The following is a 21224-nucleotide window of genomic DNA, read 5'->3' as shown; positions in this document are numbered from 1 at the left end:
ACTAAAAGCTGTGATTGTGATTTTCAGAAAAGCAGCTGGCCATAAAGGCATGAAAAAGATTTCCCTTCCGCAATATACGTTAAAAACATCTAGATGCGTCCAACGTTTTGTGGCCTCACATGGCTTGTACAAATACCTGAAAGCTAATTTCACTATTTTTTACAAGTTCTCATTTTATTAAGAAACATAAATAACACCCTGTCGAAATGGGCATAAAAAGCTCCCTCGAAATCCCCTACATTCCTAATTTTACATGCTGGAACAATATCTGGAAACGAATAACGCCAAAAAATTGGTAGGATTGTTTTTCTCATACCTAAAGTTTGAACCAATGTAAATGCAACCTAAATGACGTAAGTTGAATTTGGTTACGCACGCGTGGCCTACGGGAGAGCACACCTGCTGAACGAAATAGACAAAACAAGGATCGAGGCTTGATAATAGAACCGAGAAGAAAGGAAAAGAAATGACTGGTGGAAAATTTAAAAGAAATTCAAAATTATTACGCCCAGAGGAGTCGGAAGAAGAGCTTTAATAGAATTTTCATGCGCTACATCAAATGAATGAGAGTTGGGGCACCCATATACTACGATAGAAAGAACAATCAAGCAGGTACGCATAAAAGCTTCGGTATTTTTATTTAGCACCAAGTTACGCTGAAGACGACACTGAAGAATGCGGCTGGGTTTTCTTTGTACATGCAATACGGGGGGCAAGAAGTCAGGTGGGACGGCATAAATTGCAAAATTTATGTTGAGGTGGTAAACGAGCAGGCAATATAAAAAAAATGAGTTAAAGTTGTGAAGTAAACATACAGTGGGAGGGAATGAACTGGGAAGGCCTCTTGTAGAAATTATTCGGCGTCCTGTAGACGCTCCTACCCTGTCAGAGGTCTGACAGAGTCCTCCTAATACAGAAGGTATTAATTTTGACAAATAAAGAAGATAATCAATTACTTCTAAAGCGTTTCGAAGGTCATGTAACGTAGATTACGGATATTATCAAGATTTCTCGTAGCTTACCTGTCATTCCTGTTATTTTCTTTGCCTACTGAACAATGTTTGAAAATTGAGTGTAAACAAGAAGGTGGCAGTCTGCCGCTTAATAACAACCATTGGCATATTTTCCAGGTTGCCAAGAACATCTTCATGGATACCTATACTATACTGAAACTGTTTTTATTGCTGGTAAGGCTATTTTTATGCACTCCAAGGACGCGGGTTTATTTCCCTTCGGCGCGGCCGCTTTTCTGGTGAAGGCAAGAAGCGAAAGTGCCCGTGTGCTCTATAATTCGACGCCCGTTAAAGAACCCCAGATCGCAAAATAGATCCGGAACCCTTTACTACGGCACGCCCCATAGCCTGTGTAGCCTGTCCGTGTTAAACCTAAAAAAATATATTTTTATGTACTGCAGGAAGACCACACTTATTTAGTCATACCGAAAAAGTCACAACTACTTCGTAATACTTCGTAATATTTGGCGTACCAATGGGGCTGCCCTGAGTCTGTACTACATTTTAATACATTTCACAAACGTTTCGCGCGTCGAAAAAATTCGCATTGGTTTAAGGTCAGGTTTACAAAACGTGCAAATATTATGGAGCTATCGCCTAATAAATACCTGTGTTATCGCTACACAATATGTAGTTGGATTCATTACATTTCCGCTTTGTTACCTGCGCGTGGCGGCGCACGGTTTTTGAATAGCGTTTAAAGCATAGCGCTCGTTTGCGTAACGCAACTCCGAAAGCATTCGGGTATAGCGATTGGGTATACCTTTGGACATAGCGGTTGGGTATAGCACGACAGAAAAAGGTGTCGCTTGTACTCCTTCACCTACCTGGTTGTGATTTCGTCGGCAATGTTCCTGATATAATTTATCCGTTCTGGAAAGGGGAGCGTTCTGAGCTAAATGCATACGAAGTGAGCGCCGAGGCATAATATTCGTGAGCTCCCTACTGTGCACATAAACTTATTGACTCCATCTCTGTCACGTGTTTTCTTCTACTTTGTTATGGAGCAAATAAGGCTTAGATGAGCCTTGTGTACTCATTGACCTTCCGTGTATTCTTGCAACCTGACAAGAAATGGTTACTTAGGCAACATTTCTAAGTACTAGTATGTGACGGGATATGCTAGGTGATCAATAGTCCGCAAGTACCTCCAATTTTCCTGACTGGAACCACCGCAGAAGAGTTCAAGGTTGAGCCGGTCGGTACATGACTTCGAAAGTAGCGGGGCAGAGCAATACACGGGACGAAGCGGAGACGAGACAATCACAAGCACTTGTATATGTCTCGTCTCCAGTTCGTCGCGTTCATTTCGCTGCCCCCTACTTCCATCGAATCATCATGTTGCGTTCAACCTGAAGTTAAATCTTTATAGGTGCATCCACTGAGCGCAGCGCTGTTTTTTAACGTACGCTGCGTTAATGCCTTGAAATATAATGAAGGTAGAAAGTGTTACTGACAAATATCACCATTGTTTCGAAGTCTAGCTATTCTCCTGAACTGTGAAAAATGGGTGTTTCTGCATGGCTCCTGACAACTCAAGACGAAGATTTAACTGCGTAAAGTGGGACAAAAATAAAATGTGGTGACGGGAACGCGTGGCCTCCGATTCCCACCAGAATATTTTTGCGTAAGCACGAATGCTTGTCTACATGGTGAGGAGCGCTTAATTAAGTAGGAGCTGCGATTGCTTCTTAACTGAGCAGAATAAAAACCTCAAAGGGCGGTGTGGCACAACAATTAACATGGCCCGCAAATTCCACCCTCATGTTTAAGTAGTAAACGTGGTGTCAAATCCGCCCCGCACCCCGATGAAATTTCCGGTGCACGCTGAGGACCTGGATGATAGCTTTATTCAAGCTCTCACAAGCTACTTGAATAATTTCTGCGAAATGGTCATCCTAACGGCTGACTGGAAAACGTCTAAAATAGCGCTAGCTCCATTGAAGCTGTCACAAGCTACTTGATAAATTGCTAGGAAACTGGCGCCAATACGTCTGGCTCTAAGACTGCTGAGATAACGCTTATCCCGAAGTCGACAAAGCAGCTGCAGCTGGAAAATCTCTGACGTTTGTTTCTCCCCTCCAGTTGGGACAAATTATTTGCACACGTAGCTCTGGGACGGCGGAACAATTCCATATAGTCCTGTCAACATCCCCCTAAAGCAAAACTCGGCTTCTGATCAAAATTGCGCCCGAAAGGAGTAAAACTTTGGCTTTAGTACTACATGATGGGTGGGTAAGAATGCTCACAACTTGACACCCCGGCCATTGTGTTTAAACTTTACGCCAGCGTTTGAGAACGTTCTTTGCAACGTCATCCTGTCCGATATAGCCGCCTTTCGTGTCGGGAAGCAGGCATACAATTAGTCTGAAGATTTCGTCTCTTATCGCACAGTTAAAGGAGCAGTCGGTGGAATGTAATCTGCAGTCAATAACATGGGTTGCAAGGGTACCCCCCAATGCTCCGTTTTATCATCTCATCTTTTTAACGTGGCGATGATCAACCTCCTCTTATAGCTTGCGTCTGTACCCGGTCTGTACTTAAGCATTTATGCAAAGTATATCCCCTTCTGTATGGCTGGGGCAACGATTGCGAGATAGAACCCATACTGCAAGAAGGCAACATCGTTGACTTTATGGGGCTTAACTTCTCCCCGAAACAAATTGAGTTACTTATATATCAACCTCCTCTGCGGGGACATAGCCATTGAAAAAATCACCTCATATTCAGCAACATCGTGACTCTTGATATCTATGCGAAGGCACGAGCACGAGGACGCGGGTTCAATTCCTGGCCTCGGCTGCGGCTTTTCTAATGAAGACGAAAAGCAAAAACGACCGTGTGGACGAGATTTCGGCGCACGTTAAAGACCCAAGCTGGTCAAAATAAATCCGGAGCACCCCATTGCGGCGCGCCTCATCGACTGCGTTGCGTCGGCACGTGAAGCTCTACAATCAATCAATCAATATGCAGAGGCCACGCCCTCGGAGCAATGGCCTGCACATACAGGCAAATGGCTCTAACACAGAAACTATTCGGTAAGTTAAATCAAGTTCACAGAACGTAGCCCCGCTCATTTCCTGAATGCCAACCACCTCGATAGCCTTAAAGAAGCCAACTCATGTCGCCTGGTACAGGCATTCATCATTAGGCGGATCACCTACGTGGGTGCATTTCTGGATCCCAAGATAATCGAGAGAGTCAAGCCAGACTCCATTATCCGCTAAGCCTATAAACAGGGTTTACGCCTCTCCATAACAGCTTCTATGAACTGTGTCTTAGCTATGAATGACCGCAACACTCTCGATGAACTTGTGGAGGCGCAATGCATTGCGCCAGTTGAAACGCTCACCGGGTGCATGACAGGCCGTTTCATTCTTGTACTGCTCAACATGACGAACTGCAACAACAGAGGGACAGGGTGGAGCTAGCGGATGATCAGAGGGCGAAAAGCAAAATAGGGCAAAATATGCCCCACGAGCATAACGTCGGAACTCGCCTTGTACTAGCGCAAGTCTTACAAGGTCACCTGCTTAACGACACAAACGTGGCCTACGTCGATTAAACAATCAAACCTGGCCGGACAGCGATGGGCGTCGCAGTAGTTGATAGAAAGGGAAGTTCTGTTGTCTGTGGATCAATCGGCACAATCCACCTTGACATTGGGACTTGGGGCAAAAATAGCCATTTCACAACCACTTCTATATCTGCGAAGATATGGAAGTAGGTGACCCCAGAACATCCCTCCGAAACTTCGCTACCGGTGGCATCTTCCCATAAGCTTCACGCGCGCTTCGCAGATAGGAGGGTTCCCATTCACGTCATGACCAACTTATATGGTATCGAGACCATTCGTATATGTCGGGAGACGAGCACGTTCATGAGGCGGCCCGAGATCTGGCAGGACCACCTCGACTATATCGAACGTGTATGCTCAACACGGGGGTAACGACAGGCTAGTCATAGACAGATTACCAATTGCTATCGTGTAGGCCGGATGAAATACCCCGCGCTACATCACTGCACAGAAAGCTGGCAATCTGTGGCATCGAAGCTTTTGCAGTCTAGCAGATTCGCCAAACCCACCAAGTACAAACACCTGTATCCTGACCTTTGTAAAGATTCTTGGAAGTGCTGAATAGCCAAAGCTAACCACTACCACACAATTAGTACCTACCCGCAGCGTCTGTTTCTTCACGCATAACTAATTTGGAGCAGTGCTAGGCAATGCTGGTAGCTGCGGCATAAACTTCCAACTACGAGTCGCCCAACTAGCGAAGGATTCCGCTAGTGCCGTCGGGCTCCTGGCCGCGATCTGATGGAAAAGAACACCCAGAACATCCCATTCCGGCCCTCTCCTCTCCGGTTCTGTGCACAGGAAAGTTTATTCCTTTCTTCATGTTTAATTTTTGGCATTTGAACTCGTCAAGCTGCGCAGGCAGCGTTCTTCCTCTGTTGTACCCACTTGGACTTCAGGATATAAACATTTGGAAATAAATAAATCTTTAATAAATGGCGAAGCAGCCTGTAAGCAAAATATTTTCTTTGTACTTTGCCTACCGAATGCAAACAAAGCTGACAGCATAGGACAAATGCGAATGGGTGCAATCGATTCCATAGTGACATAATGTGTATATGCATTGTAGGAATTTATTGGTTTTAAAATGGGTGTCTGTTCTTGCATTAGTAAATGTCATAGGTAACCAGCTCCGCTTGTTATGGGGCAAAATAATTTTACTACGGCCTGCACAGGATGCGCGAGAGAATTGCTGAAGCGGAATATAACATAAACATATAAAGTAAAAGAAATTAAAGTAATAAAGAATTGCGTGCTTACTACAATGAAAATAAAACAGAGTAATATAAACTTCAGAATTAAAATTTAGTATGAAAACATTGTTCAAGAAAACGTAACACGAAGAAACAAAACCGATTAAAAATACGCATACACAATGCAGCAGCACACAAGGGGGGTAAAAATTTAGGCCAAAAGTCAGGGAAATGAACGCAGAGAAAAAGGCGCAAATTCCATGTCGCAGCAAATGAGGTGTGAATTGGTATTGTAAGGGTTTCCCCTCCAAAAAAAGTAAGCCGCACTAGGTGCCCCAATGACTTTTTATAAACGTTTTACAGGGAACTAATTCAAGCAAAAGGAGAAATTCAAACAGAAGACAGCGAAAAAAGAATTCCCTATGGTGTTATTCTCTTTGTTTTTTTTGTGTTGTAAAATTGAAACCTCCTCAACTAGTAGGAAATGCCATTGCGCATCCGAAGTATATATGTCTTTTAAACTGCCCTTACGGTATCATTCTGCTGAAAAGCGCCGTTTTTATAAAGAGCGCAGCTGCAAAAAGTGAAAACACTTGTGATCCCATGGGATCTGAACTCGGGCCGGCCAAGAAGCAGCTCAGTGCTCTACCAGCTGTGCTATCTTCTTTTTTTAATGCATGAAAAATTTGGGAAAATTGAGACATAACCATTAAAACAAAACATAAAAACTAACATATAGCGAAGAGTCGGCACATTAGTCTAACAAACATAGGTACCATTTCAACACTCAGACAAGTAGACGCATGCATCCAAAATATGCAGGATTTTCGGTGAATCATTCTGTGCCGCATAAACGCACCAACGCTGCCTGTACACGAAAAATGCACTTGTTTGCCTACGGGGTTCCGCAGCCGATCAGTTATGCGGCACTTTCACAACCTAAATGATACTAGCAGCAAAAAATGACATAGGGCGCCCGATTACATATTCAAAAGGCCAAATGCGAATTCTGTACAGAGTGATGTCAATATCCTTTTTAGTGTCAGTTGCAAAACGTCCGAGAAAAACATGGCGCCATGGAACAACACAAAGTAATCGTCAATAGTCTGTGGCTGATTGCACAAGCGTCAGTTGGCTCACCAAGGTATGTACAATCTTTGTCAAAATTTTGTGGGCCACGGTGACCGTGGCCGGAGCAGGCGCGTGGCCGAGCAGGGGCGCTGCACTTGCCGCTGTAGGCTGGTTGCGCGGCTAAAGAGAGCGAGGGGAACTTTTGCTCTTGCTTTTTTAGTGTGTCCGGCGCGACAAGTGCTGCGCAAAATGCCTGCGCTGAAGCGGAGTGCGCCTGCTCTGAGAAACCGGCCCCGCTGCACTTATCGCGACAACCACACTACGAAAGAAAGCGCGAAAGTTCCCCTCGCCCTCTTTAGCCGTGCAACCAGCCGACAGCGGCAAGCGCAGCGCCCCTGCTCGGCCACACGCCTGCTCCGGCCACGGTCGCCATGACCCACAAAATTTGACAAAGACTGTACATCCTTTTGGTGATGCCAATGTTTAAGTCAACGCGTTTGCCATGAACCCTGCAGAAAACGTTTTTTTTTTGCATTCACTGGCAAGCACGTACGCTTGGCACAATCTAAAATACTGCTCTTGTGATCCCGCGAGTAGGGTTTGCGATTAACATGCACTGAGAACGGATTATCAACTGTAGTGTTGGTCATAGCTTTCCTTGAATGGCTAAACAAATAGTCCAGCATTTAGCGCGCTGTAAGGAAATTAAAAATATCCACTTCTTTTGGAAAACCCCACTTAAGAACGCTATATAAAAACCTCACCCGTAGATACAAGGAGAAATGGTAAATGTTAAGTTAAGCTCTTTAGAAGTAAGTAAGTAAAAGTGGATGATCCGCCAACTTGTAGTATAAAAAAACGAGACAGAAGTTAATTAATTTATTTATTTACAAATACTGCTGGCCAGAGGCCAAAGCAGGAGGAGCAAGGTGATACAGTTAATATGCACAACATTTCAATTACAACATCACAAGAATGAAGAAAATAGAAAGCGGAAAGCGTAACATTTTTATACAAAATCAATGAAAGGTAAGAGTGGGGAGGGAAATGCGGAATAGTCGCAATAGCTTGAAACAAATTTCAAATGTCGGCGTAAATAAGCTCAGGAGAGCTTAAACTGCTTGCAGGCAAGCCGTGCCACTCTTCAATTGTACGAGGAAAAAAAGAAAATTTGAACAAGTTAGTACGAGCAAAATATGGTGTTAAAGAAAGTGCGTGTGAATTCCGCGTCTGACGTGTTCTTAGTGGTGTGAGGTAGGGGTCAGGGTTCAGAGCAAGATTGCGGTTTGAAAGGAGGTACAAATATTTTAGGCGCAAGAATCTGCGTCTTCACTGCAAAAATGGGATACCATTTGAAAGCATAACATTAGTGACAGAACTACCAGGCTTATAGAGAGAATAAATGAAACGAACTGCCCCCCACTGAATTTTTTCTAAGGCGTAAATGTTAGTTTTAGTATAAGGATCCCAAGCAACGCATGCATATTCTAATTTCGGGAGTATCAAGGATTGGTAAACTAATTGTTTCACTTTTGTAGGAGCATCCTTAAGTTTGTGTCTTAGCATGCATAATTTGCGGAAAGCTGCGGAAGAAACTTCTTTAATGTGGGAATTCCAACTTAAATTATTTGTTAGAGTGACACCAAGATACTTGTATTCCTTAACTTCATGAACAAGTTGGTTAGAGAGCGTGTATTCAGTTAGGAAAGGGTTTTTCTTGTTAGTGACACGGAGCGGAGCTGATTTATCCAAGTTCAGTTTCATTCCCCATTGGTTGCACCGTAGACATATATTGTTTAGGGTAGACTGGAGAGCTGCCTGGTCATAAGGATTGGCTATCGAGTTAAACAGAATACAATCATCCGCAAAAAGAGGAACAGTAACAGGTGGGTTTACACAATTAACTACATCATTACAGTATATCAAAAAAAGTAGGAAACCGAGTGCACTGCCCTGTGGAACACCTGAAGTAACAGGCAGAAGAATTGAATTTTGATCCTTAATGCACACAAACTGGGAGCGATCAGACAAGTAGTTAGAAATCGAGGCTAATAGAAAATTGGGAAGTCCAATAAGCTGTCATTTAACCATACGTTCATCATGGGGGATGCAGTCAAAAGCTGTGCAGAAATCTAAGTATATGACGTCGACTTGGCCGCCCTTATCAATCACAGATGCAAGAGAATGAATGACTGTGCATAACTGAGTTGTTGTTGAGAACCCTTTTCGAAAACCATGCTGGCACGGAGATAAAATGTTATGCTCATCTAGGTGTTTTGATATGAATGTTGTGACAATGTGTTCTAACATTTTGCTATAAGACGATGTAATCGAAATTGGTCATTAATTGGAGACAATAAGAGGGTCTCCCTTTTTGGGAATTGGCTTAACAACATTAACACAACATTACCAGAAACCAAAGGAAGGAACAAAACCGTGCGCATTGGCCCCCCGTGCTCATTCAGATCCCCATACGAAGGTGGCAAATATTCTATGTAGATCCTGGACTTTAGTACGGGCACAGTGCGGTACCTGAAGCACATAAACAAGCTTTGCTACATAGAAGAGAAAAAAAAAATTATTGCTCCATCCATGCCTGAGACGCGCGCTTGAGATGCGGGAGCGCTGAAGAACAATGTGGCCTGAGTTCCTTATTTGGTGCGAAGACACGTATGGGTATGATAGCGGCGTATTGTCCCGACTAATACCAGGAAATATGGACGGTTTCGTTCCCCACTGGCTATACCAAAAACCATTAGTTTTCTCTAATTCATGCCGCTCTAGACATGTAACAAAACGTCTTAGTCATTTTAAGGTCTTCTTGAACACTACTCGTGTGAGCACAACAATGAGCGATGTCATTGGCATACGCAAGAACGTTAACTTCCTGGACTAGGGGCGCGGTGACGGGCCCATACGCCAGCATTTTCTCGACAAATAAAAACGTTTTTTTGTAGCGTACTACATAGGCCGAGCCGTGAGCCGTTCAGCGCAAGCGCGAGGAGGATTGAATTGGTTTGGATCGGATCGACCTGGATTGGATTGGCTTGGATTGGCTTTCATCAGATTAGATTAAATTGGATTGTGTGGGATTGAAATCCAATCCAATTGGAGTGCGGGTGTGTAGAGAATTGGGTCTGCACATTCGCCGGTCTGCGCATTCCAGAGGAGTGACGTCAAAGCCGCGGCAGACGCACTGGCGCCGGCGCATACCTAGCTGGGCGCCTCCGTTGCGCAGTAGCTAAGTCTGACGCTGCGCAGGAGCCGCTTGATAGCCGTTTCGCGTGGCTCCCGAAGAGCCGTGCTGCGCATGCGCGAGAAGCAGTGACCGAACTAGACTGGACTGGACTGGACTGGACTGACTGGATTGGATTGGATTGGATTGAATTGGATGGATTGGATTGGAGATCGTTTTAGCAGCTGTAAGCATAATCAGCTAATCCTAGACAAACAGGAAACCTAGGAATAACCAGCTGAACCTTAGCTCACGCTATGTATACCCTGGCATAGCCGAGGTAAGCCACTGCTCATTTTTTTTCTCGGTCTCTCGCTCACCCTCTCGCGGCACTAAAGATGGACCACCTACTTTTGGGCTCTGTTTTAGGCTAAGACAAAGTCTCCATCTACAGCGCGAACAACAGAGGCGATATAGAGCAGCCCTGTCTAACAGGCGACCTGATCCGAATTGGCCTCGAAAGAACGTGATTGGCTACAAGTTGCGTAGTGCAATGTCCCTAGCAAAGTCGGATGCCTTTATACAGCCCATTAACATGATTAGGCGCGTAATAAGGGGCAAATAAAAAGCGTGAGGCACTCGACCAAATGATTTCTGACGATCAATTTAGAAATGTACTCATTTTCCGCCGAAACGGACATGTACTCCAATACAGAACTAGGAAAATGTATATTTATTTCAATACTGCGGTCCCGAATAACTCATGCTTGGTGAAACCCAACTAAACTAGAAATTGCATATTGAAGATGGTAAGACAAAACTTTCGCAAAACTTTATTGTCCACATTGCGTAGGGAGAGTTTAGAGGTTTTCGTAGATTCTTGCTCTAGTCCTCTTGGAAATATTCACAGCCCCATATAATCATGATGTTTGGCCGCCAACCTGTTACTTAGTGCCTAACACCTAAATTGCGGATGAACAAAAGCTGAGACCTGTAGCAAAAGCTGACAACGGTAGCTGTGCCATCTTCACAGTTTGGCAGCGAGGACAAAAACTGTGGTGACTTTTTTGTGTGTCTTCATACGCAATGGAGGGATTGACGAATAATCGTGAGTTTTGAGAAGGAATCCGGCCACGCCACAAGATACACAGTACTACCTGCGAATTGCAAACGTTAATGTTGTAGAGTAGTGCATGAGCATGACATCTCGAGACGACGGCAAGTGGGTAGTACAGGTTACACTATCCACGTACAGCCCTGATTCTAAAAAAAAAGGCTGTTGCGCGTGCACCCTTTTTGCGATTGGAGTTTGCGCCGTAAGACGAAGAGACGAAAGCCAAGGAAGGACATGGACATAGTGTAAATAAAATAGCCCGGGCCGAGTAATTCTTTCCAAAAAACGGGGTAACTTCACACGAGTGGCGCAAATACTGGGTAAACACCGAGTCTGGTGGTTTCACCAAGCTTATAGACGGTATTCGTTGAAAAGTTTAGCGGTAAATTTCTTCGATTAGCAACACTGGAAACGGCCACAGACATGGCCGATGCGCCACGTACACGGCGCAGCCTGGGCCACTGCGGCCGCACGCCGAAGAAAAATAAGACACTGGCGTGCGTCTCCTGCTCCGTTACAATCCGATTCTAAACTGTGGCGCCAACAGAGATGTTATTAATCGCACTCACAGTGAACTCAACGCAATACTTTGTGTTCGGCGAAGAGTTCGTAACGTGAAACACAGTCATGTGTTTCACAGTCGTGCTTAGCACGGACAAGTGCCGCCATCCCGTGGAGCCCTGCGTAACGAGTGACGGCGCACCGTGGCGTTCGCGATCGGCTACCGGCGGCGCGCTGCCGGCAGAAAATTGTTGAGGCCACGGGCGCACTCACACGGTTGCATGGAGGAGAAGAGGGGTGCCTGATCTGCGGTCCGTGCGCGCAACGTCGCCTATACTCGGTGACAACTTAAGAACGGCACCGGGAGTTGCCGCTGTGCCTTATCACCGTAGCCGGATGTTTCTCCGCGCGGCTCAAGTAGGGCGTTACTGGGAATATTTTGAACATGGCGTGAGCCGTTCCCGTGATTTTTTGGACTTAATATGATTATAAACAACTCCAGTGATGACAAAAAAAACTGCGTGAGACAAGGCAGACGAAATCACGCATTCATAGCAAACCCATTTCAAAACGTGCGCGCACTGACGTCACGGGTCCGGCGCTTTGGCGGAGTGATGCAATACATGAGGTGGTGCCGTTCTTGAGTTGTAACCGAGTATAGCAACAGACGCTTGGCAACAGATATGGCGGCGCACACTTGGTTGCCTGCATGCATTCCAGGCCATTGAATACGGAGGATTCTTTGTTCGGCTAAGCTTGGGCGTATTAATTCTCGAAGATTGTGCTGCTCAGCCAAGGTTGCAGGTTCAATCCCGGCGCTGGTAGGTACTTCTCTGATGGAGGCGAAACGCAAATACACAAGGCGTGTTCTTCAGGGAACGTTCCCCCGCTGGCTGAGCTCCGCTATCTCTCGTCTTGGTCCAGTTTAGCTTTTGTGATGCCGCGCGTTCAAAGATTACAGTTGAGCCCAGCTCTGAGGTCCGCTCTCGACGCTGCTGGAAGCTGGGCCAGACCTGAGTTTAGTCCGGCTAGGGGTTAGGGCGGAAGGCTAGCTCGTGCCTTGCGCTCTTTGCTGACGCGCCCTCCTTTCGTTCTGACCCTCCCTGGCAGGATGCTCCGCGTTCATCTTTTAGGGCGCAGCCCTTTTGTTGGCCGTGTCTGGGCTGAGCCGAGTTGTCGGCGTAACCGAGTGAACGGGGGCAGGACCTGCGAGTGGAAAAAAAGCGAACGATGAAAGAAAGCAAAGCAGGAGAGTGTCGCGAAATTGGGAGGGGATGGCAGTTCGCCCTGGCGGCGTGAGCCAGCACTCTCCGATGTGTGCACTGCAGGTGGGGAGGGGCCCGTATGCTGCCACCGAATGAGGCGCTTGGCGGCGCGACGCCTGGCGATGACGTGAGGGGGCGTGCGCGTAACTATGATGTGCGTTCGCTTAAGACGCAGTTCGTGGTCTCTTCCTGAGACGCACTTCGCGCCGCCGACGCAGAGGCTAATCATCGCTGGCATCGAGAGAACCCACGAGTGAGCGCTGCCTCAGCGCAGTGCTGCTGCGCCCAAACATCGCATTAAGAAGCATCGTAATCGCCAGCCCATTTTTTTCTTGGTATTTTTTGCTGCCGCCACTGAACCAATCTCAAGGTTAAACTGCTTTGCAGTAAAAACAAAAGCTATAAAATAGTTGTCAATACGAGGCCGTTGTAAACAAGTAGGTATTGTTATTATTACCTATTGTCAAAAATTTTTTCAGATGGGGTGACTCAAGGTCTAGTCTAGGATGGCGTAAGCGGTAAAGGTGGTGAGGGTATTACATCAAAGGGACACTGAAGACACCCGGCAAGTTGGTTTCAAACACAAGTATGGGCTTCACGTGGCCACTTTAGCGGTGATTCGGTGCTGAAAAATGCGTTAATTCCTGAGGAACTGCTAATCAAACAACTCATTTACCTTCCGCGTTTCCTTCGCAGTGATTTCAAGAAACAAACAGAGGCTGCTGCATCCGCTTTCACGATGAACCGGAAGCAAGTAAGGCAGCAGTGATGTATAGCCAGTTTTGCGGCTTATAAGCAACCGAATACAACACTACCGCGTTCCCAGCGGTTTTGTTAATTTCGTCTAAGTCAGTCGTGCTTTTTGAACTCCCGCACCCTTATCTATTCTGGACGACTACTCAAAGTTTTTGAAATAAAATTGTTCTCTCCCTCTCTCTCTTTTTTATGGGGCCTGTGCTCGGTATTGACGCTTTTTTAAAGGAAATCATATTGTCCTTTTAAATGCGGAGCATTTCTTAGGCTCGCGATATCACTCGTCGATGTTGTCGGCGCCGTCCACACGCTCACTGCACATGCGCGTCGCGTCGAGGCGCAGGTGCGCGTCTCTCCCCCGTACCCTCCTTGCTCTCAACAACAGGTGCGGTGGTGCGGGGGGAGCGCGTCTGTGCGCGCATGCGTCGTAGCTACCCGTGCGCTGCGTCGTGCTCAACAGTAACGACGGCAGGGCGTGTACACGTGATAACGGAGTGGCGGGTGCGTGGAAAGTTCGCGCGCTTGTGTGCGGAAGTGTGCGCGTGCGCGTATCTCCCCCGTACTCCTCTCCCTCGAACGCGGGTGGTGTGTATATACGCGGCGGAGCGCGCGTTCGGAATTCAGTCAAGGGCGTCTTTGCTTGGCTTTCGCTTGACTTGACGCTTTGCTTGACGGCACCAAGCAATAAAGACAGACTTTAACTTTACAATCCTTGCCTTCGCTTCTCCTTCATTCAATAAATAAGAATAATAAAGACTAAATAACAATTAAGCATTCCCAAACCATACCCAATTACGCGACATTCACGCGATACCCCCACCACTCTGCGACGCATTTACTCGAGTTCCCCCCATGGAAAGATGCGGGCGGGTTTGTTTTAGGCTCCGTGAAAGTTTCGTCGAACCACTCGCTTGTGCGCGGCCCTCGCACGTCGCTTTGCATAGCGGCATGGCCGCCAGCATGAACGCTTAGCGCTTTCGTGCGCAGCAACGGATGACGTAGCGTACGCCGAACGTTGCTAACGTTTACATATACTGCCTTTAGCCAAAACAAGTGTTCCCGAGTTTTTAACGCTGCCAAAGCACGCAGAGAGTCATATGAAAAGTGGTCATGCACACTGTACTGCATGAGGGTCCCACAGTTATCTGGCCGACCACCAGGTACTGCATCGCAATAAAAACTACCTTGTTAGCGTTTCGGATCGCCACGTGATGTACCCGATGCGCTACCATAATATTGTTTCTAGCTTTTTATTTTTCTTGAACGTTCAAACAGTAGAATACGAAAATTTCCAGTTAACATTTTATAAAGCTTTGAAGGCGTGTTGTTAAAGTATTCGTCGCGTAATTTTAACCACTTCCGGTATAAGTTGCGCCGTACCAGTGGAGGCGACACCTGTAATGACGTTTTGGGTCTTTTTTTTCATACGTTAGAATATATACGCCTACGAGCGGTATAGTCGTGTACTCGGTCATCATCAGTTATCGATCGAGCTGGTTTATTGATCTAAAGCAGCTTATGCTCTGCCTTCAGTGTCACTCTAAGTAACGCTTGGCTTTCGCTTTCGCCTGACGATACTTCCCCGTAGCATTTTTGACCGTCGGAGCATTACTAGGCTCATTGCGCTATGTTGCATTGGTGCTCGCTGTTCTCCGATGCTGTGGTTATCATCAATGCTAACAATGCTGCTGCAAGATGTCATATTTGCGTTAGCGCAGCCGACGTACGCCTCAGTTTACACTGATTTGACAATTTTGCTCTGCTCATTCTGAATACCACTCGTCTATGACTCAATAACTAAAAAGGCACCGTGGTCCAAGTGAGGTACGGAAGAGCTGGAACTCAGAAAATAAGAAAGAATTGGACATTTACATAGTGAGAGACTCAGAACCAGTTGTTTAAGGATGTTTATAGCGTAGGCTTGCACGTTTCGTTCAATTGAAGAATGCTGTAATGAATAGAGCAATTTGTTTTCTTTGCTTTTTCGGCAAATCAACTTCTGTCCTCTTAACGTCAACTGCAAAATATTCTGGTCTGCATTAGGTTGATTTGAGTCTTCGAGCGATTTGTTTTGGCAGTATGGTGCTGCTGCATGGATAACTGTTGCATATACTTATTAAAAATTGTAATGCTGATTCATACATTCATTCAATTTTAATCCGTTCAAATGAACACACCGAAATTCACGCGTGTTCGTGTATGCACTTGGCGGCATCCTGCGTGCTGTCCTGCCTGCGAAATCCGATAACAATGGGAAAGAGATGGCTGTAATCTACGCTAGTTGGTCATTCCTGGTGAATTGGCTCGATCTTAAAGCTAAACGGAAGGCAGGGGAAAACAGAACACGCCGCTGATTAACAATTCAGGGAAGCAGACGGTGGCCGCTTTCAAGGTACCACTTAGCGAGAGAAGGGTCATCTTTATGAAGCTGCCTGTTCAGGAAGCGAGTAATACGGGAGGAGTTTTTTGTGAGGACATAACGAACTAGATTCATACGTCTCGCAAGTTGCACCTTTTTCGTAGCCTACTTGAGCATATAAAACTCCCAAATTCGCTTGCCAAGTTTCAGCTTACCCTCTTTGTTTTCGTTCACACCGGAATCAATATTATTAGCAGAACCCGTTATCCAACGGCCGGCGCACATTCAGCAAGTAGCTACTATCATTTTCCTCCTCCTGCGACCTTTACGCCGGTATCAATTCTCCCTTCATACAGCCATAATTACACATACACCTTTGTCAGCTTTAAAGCGCACAGCTTCGGTACTTGACTAAAATAATTACACTATGCTAAGAAACGTCTCAGAACCTTAGCTTCTACAACTTCATGAACCCAACTTAAATATGGGGATGAGCGTATATTCCAAACGTTTTTATTGTTATTTCTTCTGCGCGCCAGCTTCCTTACTGTTCCTGAAGGGACAAAAGGTCGTATTCAATACCGGAAGATGTGTGCGCTTAAGAACATGTGGATGTGCAGCGTGTTGGTCGTGATTGGAGTACCGTAGTTGACTTTGCGCATTTATTAAAAGACAGAATCTCCAAACATACTGGTCAAGTATTTCCAGCTAAGGGCGGCGGTGTGAACGTCAACTCAATTATTGTACACCATGTTTGCAGACAGACATAGTCTGCGACTGTGAATTTCAAATGTTCCCTGTAGTGCGTCCAGTCTGCTTTTCTTGTGAGGTGGTATCTTGCAGACGGTAGGTGCAGTCTCTTTCCAAGGGAAATCTGTGTTAAGAAGACGAGGTACTCTGTGTCGGGACGTACATGTAACCTATTGAGACGCCCACGTAACCTCTAAAGGACCGCGTTTGCAGCGGGGAATATAGGTAGTGTGCAGTTTCCGAGCTCTGCCGAGCCTAGTGGTCGTTGTGGAGTTGATGAGGAGGGAGGCGTGCTTCATGTTAGCGATAGTGTGCTTATTTCAACAATGCTGAAGTAAACTTGGCATACGTGTACTTTGTGTTCAAAGATTCTTTCACCCGTGTTAAAGGGACATTGAAGTGCACTTGTAATACTCCTGTTTTTGCTTGCGCTTCGTACCCTGGCTTAAATAAACACACTTTTTATTGTTTATCCGAGCGCTAAGAAGGTATATATTCTATAAAGACTCAAGGAAGAGAAACTACCAAGCGCGATTGGTGCCAGCCGAACTAACTAACACCACTGACGTCAATACAAAGTGCTACGTGATTGGACTATGTCAAAATGTGGATTCGAAACAAGCCTACCACCACGGCTCCGAATCGTAACTATCCCCATCCGTGGCGTACGGAGTGGATGAATTCCTCCCGCGTCACGCCAGAGAAATGCGATGCGTTTTTGCCACATCTTTGGACCGTGCCTCGCTCCTGCCTATAGCGTAAGAGACATGTTCAAACCTAGCCAAGGGCTGGCTAATTTGGGACTGTGCCACCAAGCAGTCGGTGCTTATGGAACACCTCGTCAACGGGAACCCAAAAGCTCATCAGTGTCAGTTTGCATACGTTCTGCGAACTCGCTCGGGGAGCAACGGACGTTACAGCGCAAAAATGGTGAATTTAGAATAGAGAAAAAAACATTGCAGAAAACACATAAAACAACTTCAAAAAAGCATCCGCTATCGTGAACTCAAACTTGCCACTTGCAGCACTGCATACCCTTTATAGTACTCCAAACCACTCGCCCATGAGCCAGCGGTGCTCGGTGCGGGATTATAAAGTGTAAAACGTATAGTAAACTAGCATTATTATTTATATTTACCATTTAAAGCATATTAGATGCCGTTTCTTGCATAGCGCTCGTGGAGTAAGCGTCCCCTAAATCCCCATTCACGTCCCCTAAGTCCCCTAAAGACGGAAAAGCGTTCGCAGGTCGTGCTCGTGACCGCTGTGCTAGTTCACCCACCGCAAAAGTGCTTCCCGCACTCTGGATTTACGCTGTACGACAAAAGTATCGTTTGGTTATCAATTCTTAGTACCTATATTAACTACGCTAGCTTTCCTCCCGCATTCAATTAAACTTGCTAGCGTACCAGTCAGCGAAGCGTCGCATGTGCGCTGTGCAACGCTTTGTAGAGCGTTTTGAACTTGGAGCTTGCTACAGTTGACAAACAACTAAAGGCACATTCCTCCTAGCACAAAGGTGCCGAGGTTTAGTTCCAACTGAGCGAACAAATAGCGACGACCCGCCGGCGCCGGCCTACCAAACGCTAGGCTGACTGATTGTGACGGAGAGTCGGCGAGCCGTGCAGTAGCTCAATCTTGAAAAGCCATCTGATGAAGTCATACGAAACCTCATAGAAAATTGGCATGGAGGAGTCAGAGAGGAGGGCAATATTTTAGAGTTGACTTTTCTACTGGATAAAGTCGCGTAAACGTAGAGAGAGTGGGCCAAAGATGCCCTAGATACTCCAGACTACAATTTGAGCGAGTCATCCCGCAATGTCTGCAAATCACTTCAGTTTCTCTTATATTTTTGGCCTTCGGCCATTTTTTGTGAGATGTGCGTACCACAGGTAACAAATATTTAGTTTTTTAAAATAAATTTCGATAAAATGCCGTTTAATACCTTGCGGTGAAAAATGTTAACCGCTAGCAATATGGCAAACGACGTTATTGTTATTTTTCTGATTTGAATAAAATTTGTCATTTCATGTTTACTATTTGTGCTGCCGAAATACATATTTACTGGACAATGCCTTAGCACTGCGCATTTTTAAAGAATTATTCTCTGGTTTTACGGTCTAACTGTTCACTAACACTATAGAAATGACGCAAAATAAGAAATGTAAAGCGTGCGGTCTGGCTTAACTAGTCACACAGAAATAATTTTCGGAGTACGTTTTCTCACGGGTGATTTTTAATTGCAGGTAATAAGCAAAAAGGGTAAGTGTGTCAGTCATTTCAAGTGTGTCAATATTTTCGAAACGCTTCCCTGCTCCCAGATCGCCTAAAGGGCCCATGTCGAGAAAACACAAGTTTGGTTCATTCAAAAGAGTGCCTCGTTAGAATCATAGTGACACCACTTTTAACCTAAACTTCGCATTGTTAAGCTACATAATTAGGAAAAAGGGAATGGCAATCAGTCGCACTATTTCATTTCCTGATGTCACATTCCCCATGATGTCACAAGCCCTGCTGGAAGATTGGCTGAGCCCGGCATAGGCAAACGTAAATTAGGCAAGCCTAATAAGTTTGCCAAACAAGCTATTTACTTTTAAATGCAAAATACATGCTTAATTTTACAACACGAATTGTGGGGTGAACAAGTTATGAACGAACACGTAATCACCGAAGCAGTTAGTGCGGCACTTTGCAGGTTACCACCGCTAACGCAGCCGCCGGACGCGCTGGACTTGTCCGAAATAACACTGACCAACTGACGCCAGCGCCATGGTCGCTAAAGAGACCATGTTTCTCAAATCATACCTTAAATTTTAGGAAACGATTAGTATACACCGCAATAAAAATACGGCAGGTGTGAACGCGCAAAGTGCGAACAAGGAGCAAAGTGCGAGCACTGGAAATTCAGGTAAGGCACCTAAAACAGCTAAGCTAGCGCCATCTTATGACCTCGCCGCCTTTCGCTCTTAAAGGAGCCATGAAGAGAAAACACAAGTTTGGTTCATTCGAAAGATTGCCTCGTTAGAACCATAACGACACCACTTATAACGCAAACTTCGCTCAAATAAGCTACATAATTAGGAAAAAAGGAAATGACCATGCGACCCACCAGCTCATTTTTCGCAACAGAACCTATGATGTCACTCGAGAATGCTCTGCGATTGGCGGAGGCCGGCAAAAGCAAACGCATGTTAGGCAGGGCTTACAGTTTGCATAGCGAGCTAAATGCCCGTGAAACATACTGTACATTCTTTATATTACAAAGAACGGTGGAGTAAACGGTTGAAGTTCCGAACGAACACGCAAGCGTGTATGCCAATGCGTACGAAACTACCGCCAGCCGAACTCGACATCTCGCCGTCGCCACCGTCGCGCAGACGAATTTTCGGGTACAAGGCTCTTCGGGCCCAACGAACCGTCCCAGCACTCACAGCCGCGACCTTGCTTGGTATCGTAATCCCTTCACAGGAGGTTGGCCGTCATATCGCCAACCAGCAAAGGTAAAAATAGAAACAAGGGGAGTAAGGAACACAGAGCAGCAACGAGATAGTGCCACTCGTTGCACAGGTTTCGGTATGGAGGTCGTGTTGGCTTGCTGCTGTCGTTACGAGCTCGTTTACAGTTTACAACCACTGAAAACTTCAGTTTGTTCGAGTACTTTAAAATGAAATTTCGTTGCTGTGTTTTGAAATGCCCATGTAGTACGGGCAAATCGTCGAGGCAGTGCGACATCCCCGCCGGTGAGATCTCCTTTCATGTGCTGCCCAACGACGAACCTCGGCGAAGCAAGTGGCTACGTTTTGTGAACGTTGCAAATGAAGGAGAAAGAGCTAAAGGAAGTACGAGTGTGCTCGCTTCATTACCGGTGAAGTGATTACGGCAGGGACCCGGACATGCTGGCGCTCGTCGCCGACTTCTTCAAAAGCGCTCTGATTTTGGGGGAAAAAATTGCCGTACACACCGCGCATTGACGCTCGAATCTTTCTGGTCGGAGCAGAGAGCTCGAGCGAACGGCTTTACATACACGATACCGGCCAACTGGCATAAGCAATACTGCTACTGAAATTGAAAATACGGCACATACACCCCGCGTCAAAATAAGCCGGGGCACGCGAGCGCGTGGCAAAATGCATCGCCGCGACATCTGACGTTGCACTTCTGGTGTCGAGACACCGATGTGCGCGTGCGCGTCCAACCACGCTCGCTAGCCTGTCTTTTCCTTCGCTTCAAACGGCAACGCTGGTCACATTCAGCGCTTGGCGCCAGGGGTCACTGTCTTTGCTCAACCTGTCTTCCTCGCACACGCTTCAGCGGCCGAGGGCGAGGGTGAACGTGCGTTGCTCGCTCTGCCCTGCTCTGACAGATAACTAATATTGCCCGTCTCCCGGGGACAAAATTGTTCCCCACATATGCTCTCCCATTTCGGCATTCCTAACAGCGGCGCTGTTCTTGG

This window comes from Haemaphysalis longicornis, unplaced genomic scaffold, assembly GCF_048455015.1.
Source record: "Haemaphysalis longicornis isolate Haplotype H1 unplaced genomic scaffold, Haemaphysalis longicornis Haplotype H1 scaffold_3, whole genome shotgun sequence".
Taxonomy (NCBI): Eukaryota; Metazoa; Arthropoda; class Arachnida; order Ixodida; family Ixodidae; genus Haemaphysalis; species Haemaphysalis longicornis.
The sequence above is the reverse complement of the archived record's forward strand: the minus strand, read 5'-3'. Positions refer to the sequence as shown.